The sequence below is a fragment of the Zophobas morio genome, unplaced genomic scaffold (genome assembly GCF_036711695.1).
Source record: "Zophobas morio isolate AGI-343-1 ecotype UQ-CSIRO unplaced genomic scaffold, CSIRO_AGI_Zmor_V1 ptg000076l, whole genome shotgun sequence".
Lineage (NCBI taxonomy): Eukaryota > Metazoa > Arthropoda > Insecta > Coleoptera > Tenebrionidae > Zophobas > Zophobas morio.
Window position 1 is genome coordinate 1,695,390 of NW_026972181.1, and position 7,611 is coordinate 1,703,000.

General features: G+C 37.2%; 1 long non-coding RNA gene across 1 annotated transcript; it reads left to right on the plus strand.

Moving 5' to 3' along the window:
• Positions 1–263: 263 nt before the first annotated feature.
• On the plus strand, positions 264–1,249 carry LOC135143872 (uncharacterized). The gene is made up of 3 exons (XR_010282917.1): positions 264–420; positions 467–611; positions 919–1,249. It is a non-coding gene; the product is annotated as an uncharacterized LOC135143872 (long non-coding RNA).
• Positions 1,250–7,611: the final 6,362 nt, after the last annotated feature.

A 7,611-nucleotide genomic window follows, 5' to 3' on the forward strand; every position in this document is an offset into this window, starting at 1 on the left:
TGGTGGTGGTGTCCTTCTTGCGGTTAAATCAAATTTTGCCTCGTATAAATATGATTTTTGTAATTTGCTTCCATTTTGATTCTCTAATAGAGCTGTTAACGAACGCGACGTCATCATTTGCGATGTCATAATAGTCATTATTTAACGGAACATTTTACGAAAAACTTAGGTTGGTAAAACTGTCAACGTGTCATGACCGCCATGTCAACATGTCAACATTGTGCATCAAATTTGACATTTTAGATGTTTGGTATTTAATATTGTAACTGTGATTTATTATTTTTACTGAATAGAAAATGCGCGTTCGAACCAATAAATAGAAGAAATAATCTTGTGGAAACTGTACACAGGGCACAGGAGTGTGGTATGCTGGTATGGACACAGTTGCGAGGGCTGCTTTTATATATCAGCCACATGAAGGTAAAATTAATTTGGTAGAAAATAGTGAAGCAAATCGTTTTTCTAGGGCTGCAACATAAAAGGTGAATGCTTCATGTAGCATCTTACGATTACCAAATGGTGGATCATCACCAAAGGCGTTGAAGTGACAGAGAAGTTTATCATCTATGATAACATTACGTGCAATGACAAAATAACTACATGTGCCACAGGTATATTTCATCAAGCATTTCTTCATTAAGTATCCACAGACATAACTTAAAGAATTTTGTTCCCCCATGTCCAGATGTCTGTAGTTTGTCGTATTTACTTCCACAGATTTACGGACAAAAGTTGTTCAGCTTAAAACTGTATTCATAATTTGACACTGGTTACTCTCTTTAGATTCAATTGCTACTAAAATAGATCCTAAATCATTACAACTATTGACATTTTTATTGTGCTGTAAAAATTGCATGCTAAATAATTTTTTATTGATTATAGAATAATATAATTCTTTATATATTTCTTATCTTACAGATTTCAAGAGAAATTTAAAGAAGCTGCTGAAGCAGGTTTTTTCATTGTGCCTGCAATCACGAGGTGGTCTACCACTGCAGTCCATGTTACTATGAAAAGGTTCTCACAATCACTTCACTAATTTCACTAGCAACAAATATTCAACCAAAAACAAAGTACTTTTCCCAGGGAAGATGAAAACAACAGCGTTCACTTTCTGACTCTTCAAATGGTTCACACTTGGCGAAAATTGAAGGCATTGACAAAATAGTTGTCAATGCCTTGTTAAATAGTTGTTAAATGTTTATGTTGAAATTAACTTGGTAAAGTGATAGACTTTTACTAATAAATATGTAAAATAAATATAAGCACAATTCTTTTTTATTGTTTAAAAAGGTATTTTCTTCGTGGTCTTCATACCACGCTTCAAATATTGGTTTAAGTTTTTTAATATTGATCCAATGTTTATATTATTTCTTTTTATGTTGTCTTACGAACTTGTGTCACAGTATAGATATCAATTGATGTCTATACTGTGCTTGTATTTGTAATTTAGGCAACCAATATTCCACTTCGTTTCAAATATTCCGCCTAATAAAAACGGTTGGGTAAGGACACCGTTGTTCCTATATTTGACGAACTGTCCCTCCTGTATGATATACTGTGTGTCAATTCATCTAGAAAGAAGAAGTAAGAAGTGTCCAGCGGAAAAATTTGATTTGGACAAATACAGGGTTTATATATTTGCAGTAATAGTTGTATTTTTACCATTATTGCTCGTTTTACCACCGAAGAAAATTAAATAACATAAACAATGGATTCATAGAAATTAAATTTGTTAGAACGTACCTATAATTATACAATTATACATATGGTCGTAATAAACAGTATTAATACAAGTTTCATTTCTCAGTTCTAATGTTTATCTTAGCTTTAATTCACATTAATCAAATTATTTGAAAAAACGCGCTACCGTTTTGTGAAACTCGCGCCATTTCGCTAGTGCGCTAGTTGTTCTGTGTGCGCTAGTAAAAGGAGTAACAGTCTAAAAGTGTGGTTACTGGTCTGTTAAATCATTTCTAATCAACAATGTAATAAAGAAAGATTCTATTCCTACCGAAAGAAATGACAAACGTTAATTTGACATTGGTTGCTGGAAGGTACAATTATTATATATATTGATATTAACTTTGGAATTATCTTTAGAATTTACAGTTAACCCATGTGTCGAAGACAAATTTTGTTCATTGTTTTTGCTATCAGGAACTGTTTTGCTTCTGTCCGAATTTATGTTTATTTCTTGCTCCGAAGCTGTGGAAGTGGAGCATCCAGGTAAGTTTAAATCCTTTTGTTGTGCAAACATATTTGCGACTTCAATTTTATTTTGCAGGGATGCTTCGACATAGGTTTCAGCAACTCCTGAACATTAAAACAGAACAGACATTAGTTTCCTTTCGAAATTAAAAACAAAGTGAATTACCTGAAGATTTCCATCCACCTAAGCGTTTTATTGTTAATAAATCGCCGCCAGAATTTGCGATATGTGTGGCACTAGATCGCCTAAAACAATGCCCTGTAAAATGTTCAGGATCTGATAATTTAAGAAAGGCAGCAATTATTTTAGGCACTTTTCCTATCACATTAATCCCCATAGGGCAATTAATACAATACCCATTACGGTACGTTAAAAAAAATCGCCGGTGGGTTACTCTTTTAGGCCTTAAGTTGGCATATTTTTTAATTAGGTGAATCCAATTTTCGTCTGTCACGAGGAAAGTTCTAGGGACATAATTTTTGGTTTTCGGTATAACTACCATTATGGAATCAGCTCTATATTGTATGTCATCTACACACATATTCGTCAACTCCTCTCGCCTACATGCTGCATTATAACCCATGATTAAGATAACCTGAAATAAATATCATAGTTGAATTTGAAGCTACAATAATGGTGACCTACTTTCATTGCCAAGTATGTCTTATCATCCGCATCACTCAGAAATGTGTTTATATTATTCTCTTCTAAAATTTTAGATTTCTTCGGAGTATAATGTTGAGATGCTCGTTTCAATAAAGCCTGCAATTTGTTGAATTTCGAAATATCAACGTTTTTGTGTACACTCAAGCAGGACCTCAACATCGAGTAAATTGTCCATAACGTCGATGGCTTGTATTTTGTACGCTTAAGTTCAAAATATCCAAGTAGGACATTTTCGGAGATGACGTGAATATTATTTTGGTTGCACCATGATTCGAATTTTTCGTACTTTGTGACATTATAAAACAAAAGCCGACTAGAGTAAATTTTCACTTTTAAAATTAAAAGATCATTGCCAGTAGGTACCAACTGTCACAAAAATCCCTAAATCGGCGAAATGAAAATTTTTTTTCGAAAAACGGCATAAAATGGCAAATTACAAAAAACTGTATAAAACACTCGTTTCATAAGACCCTAAAGCACTCATTCTTTAAAAAAACTCGTGGCTACGCCACTCGTTTTTTTAAACTTGAATTCGTGCTTTAAGATTTGTCTTATGAAACTTGTTTTTTAATATACTATTAGGGCACTCATGTCTGAGAAAACTCGTCTGAAGACACATTTTATAATTTTGGGCTTCTAAAACAGTTTTTTTCGCAGAAAGTCTGGTTCCGTTCCACGACTTTGGCATGTTCAAATTCCGAACGAGCAGTATTGGTTAACCAACCTTCAACGTCAATATGGTATTCCAGAAAGCTCCAATAAATTGAGAAATTCGAATGTAATAATTAACAGCTTGATTCTCTTCTGCAACGGTGTCAATGGATTTGTGCAGAAACAACTCCAAATATGCGCACACATTTTGGTCTACAGTGTAGTTTTCTTCATGTCTTCAGATAATTGTTAAGGCATTTGATGGAGGTCACCGGTGGGCGGTATCAGAGCTCCGTTCATTGGACGTTGAACGTTTCGAAAATCTCGCAGAGTACGTTCAAGTGCCTCAAGTCCTTTCTTATGGGCTACGGTACATTCATCCCAAATAACGAGTTGGCATGTTTTCAAAATACAGTTGCCAGTTGAAATGATTTTCCAATGTTGCAAAGACGATCTGCAGCTAGATGTAAATTCAATGGCAGCTTGAGAGCCGAATGCGTCGTGAGTCCTCCATCAAGTAGCGTTGCTCTGCAATTCCGATGATGCCACACCTAGAGCAATCTCATGCTTCATTCGAATTTCGGCATTAGATTGACTAGAAATGTTTTTCTTGTGCCTCCTAGTGCATCAAGAAAAATAAGTTCACCATTTCCGCCTATACATTCTCCGTAACTGTCGCATACGAGTCGTTAATCGTTTGTTAAGAGTGTTTTCTGAGCCTCAACATAAACTTGCAGCGCATCGATTGTTATTGTTTCTCTCGCAAACATTAATAATCAACCATTATTCTTTAATAGTTATTCAGTAATTATAGTAAATATATGGGTAATTATATTTCTCAGTTTGAAAACTTTAAATAACTCACATAAAAAACGAAAGATGGCAACTATATTCACCTAATGCCTACCTTCTCCATGTTGCCTTTATGATGGTTTTTTGACAACCCCAACCCCTAGTAGTGAGGTTTTTGCTTAGTACTATGGCGCCCCTAACGGGAAGTAACCGGAATACGTTTGTCAGCATTCCGCGGGAGAAACAAACAAAATTAAAACAAAATATCGAACAAACTTTGAACCGGAACATTCCACCCAATAAAAGAAAAATAAACAGTTTTTTTACGTAGGTTTAGCACAATTAAAAACTAAAGTTATGATCGAAAACTAACTAATTGACTATGTGGGGTATGCGTAAACTATTGACGGGGTAACGGGCAGAGCTTTACCAAAGGAAGCGTAACTGCCCCGTTCGTGGTGCGCACTTGTGCCACTCGCACTATCCCATCTTTACCGGGATGCATTGACACAATTCTGCCAAGTTGCCATAGCAACGGGGGTGCCAAATCGCCCTTTATTACCACAAGCGCATCCACTGCGGGTGGGTTATGGGATGTGTTCCACTTATTGCGTTGTTGCAAAGTGTAGAGATATCCTTGATGCCATCGACACCAAAAATCCTGATGGACGCGTTGAATGAGATGTCACCTTCGTTCGTCAGGGATCGCCACCATTGGTCCTGTGGTCAAGAAATGTCCGGGCGTCAGTACCAATAAATCGTCCAGATTATCCGCCGAAATAAGACACAAGGGTCGCGAATTTAATACCGCTTCCCATAATCCCCCCTTATGGGGAGCCGATGGGGGGTTACAGTGCCATTTTATGACGCAACTACCGCCTGCCGATTGCATATATTCATGAAGGAGATTATTGGCACCGACGAAATTCGTGCCGCAATCACTACATAAGTCGGTGCACTGTCTTCGGCCTGCCACCAGACGACGCAAAGCCCCTAAAAATCCTGCCGACGTTAAGTCCGATACTAGTTCTGGATGAATGGTTTTTACCGCGAAGCAAACAAAAACGCAAACGTAAGCTTTCAAACGAGATAACCCCAGTAGCATGCAATATTTTTCCAATATTTATATAATATTAATATTATATTAAATGTTGATTAGATATTACAAATATTTATATAATATTCATTTTAAATTTGTAAATTTATATATGAATTTCAACATTTATTACACGTTTATTAAATTCTTTTTAATAAGAAACCCAACAAAAAAATGGAAAAAAATGCACCACGTTATAACAAAGTTATAATTTGCTGTTAATATATCGGTTAATTGCTGTTAATATATCGATTGTACATGGGATACCATGTTTAATCGATATATTAACAGCCTCGAAGCAGTTCAACGAAAATTTGTCAAATTTTTATGTTTTCGCTGTTACGAATTGAAAACTCGCAGTAGCTATTTCGGTTTTTATTGGAATTCTCGGATCTGATTACATTTTGTTTACTCGTTTTTTTTTTTTGCTTCGTCATTTCGTGCGTGGGGTGGTTGGGTTGGGCACGGTGGCAATGAAGGACAACTTTGGAGGAGGGTTTTGTCCCGAGCTTTTGACTCCACCAGTCGCAAGACTGTCGCGATGATTCTGAGTTTGGAGGGGCTCAGATGAGTGTTTCAGCCTCGCTGTTGTAGATCGGTCTTTTGGATCGTTTCAGCTTGGTTCTTGCTATAAGGAACTGGATGGATCGCGCCATCCCAGAGCTTCACTCTGAAATTCGATTTTCGTTCTTTTTGTTATTTTTGTTCGCGAATTTCATTTGCTTACCTAGGTGTCCTTTTTTGCAGTTCGCTTTAGCAACCTTTTACTCGTCGTTTCGTTTGGAATTGCATTCGTCGGATCTGCTTGGTCCCCTAAGAGGTGCTATCGCTTAGAGCGCTTTTGTGAGCTGCAAGAGAAATAGTGCGTTCGAGCACTACGACTTCGTCGGATTTTTTGGTTAAGGGCACTAGACCATCCCGCTAAAATCGGAGAAGCTGCAGTCGATCCGCAGGTAAATCTTTTAATTAGCTTTTCCCTGGCATCCCTTCGAACAGTGGTTATGGTTATTTTCATTTTAACGATAATAGTTTACTACTTACCAAGTGCATGTGACATGTGGAACCCTTGGGGTTGACTGAGTTCGAACTTCTTCTCAGACTTTGCTCTCCTTGCAGCTTTTTTTTGTTGAGCTTATTATCCCCGAGATTGAGAATCGGATCCAGTTTTGAGTTTAACTCCTGGTGGGAGAACGAATTCCATGAATTCCGACTGTCGCGGGCAGTCGTGAGTCCTCCCATAACAGCTGGAGAGTTATCGTCTTATTGGACAGGCCATCACACAATCCCCGACTCGACATCGCCCTGGAAATTCGCTGCGACGCCGCTGTTTCGACATCTCGTCGTTGATGTCGCAGGAGGCAGGTGCCCATGGTACTTCCATTTGAATTAATTGGTTCACACTTTCCTTCTTATTAGATTTACGTATTAATAGTACTTACCTTCTTAATTGTGTCGCAAATCGTTTTCGAATTTTGGCGTAAATTAGCACTAGTACGTAACCTATTAATAACAACCGGTAAGATTGTGACGCTCCGCTCCACACTGATACCTTCGTACGATCGTTAGAACTACCGAGCGTGTGACCTACCCCGTCTTTTTAATTGCACTCGAAATATTTAATCAAATCTTTATTCGTGACGACTTCAATTAAATTGTTCGCTTCGTAAACCTCGTTCGTATCGCTCGTAATTATCGTCAATAGTTCGTCGCATGAAATCGTTAACATCTTATTCACGTATTTTTCTGCTTAATTATCTACTTATTTCTCACTCTTATTTCTCTTCTTAATTAGTGATCTTAGGATTTATTGTAAATAGTCAGATATTTTAAGTAACAGCTTGGCAGTTACAATATTTATATTTTTCCGGTTTTTTTCTTATTGTAAATGTGTATTAATTAAAAACTGGTGGCGCCCTGGCGACGTCGCTAAACAAAACAGTGTGCTCTATTCTTTGCGAACCTCTAGCGACCTGACACTTTGCACCCGCAGGAACTCACCCCTTCTCCACGAGCAGGCCGGCAGCGAGCTGTGATTTTGGCTCGTAACATCGCATAGAAGGTGTGTACCCCGCAAGAGGATATGACCATACATTGTTGTTGACTAGATTCAACTTTAAATCCTTACTTACTCGGAGGAATATTTTAGTCATAACATTTTTGTTCAAATTACTATCTAACAATATAGATTGTTCAT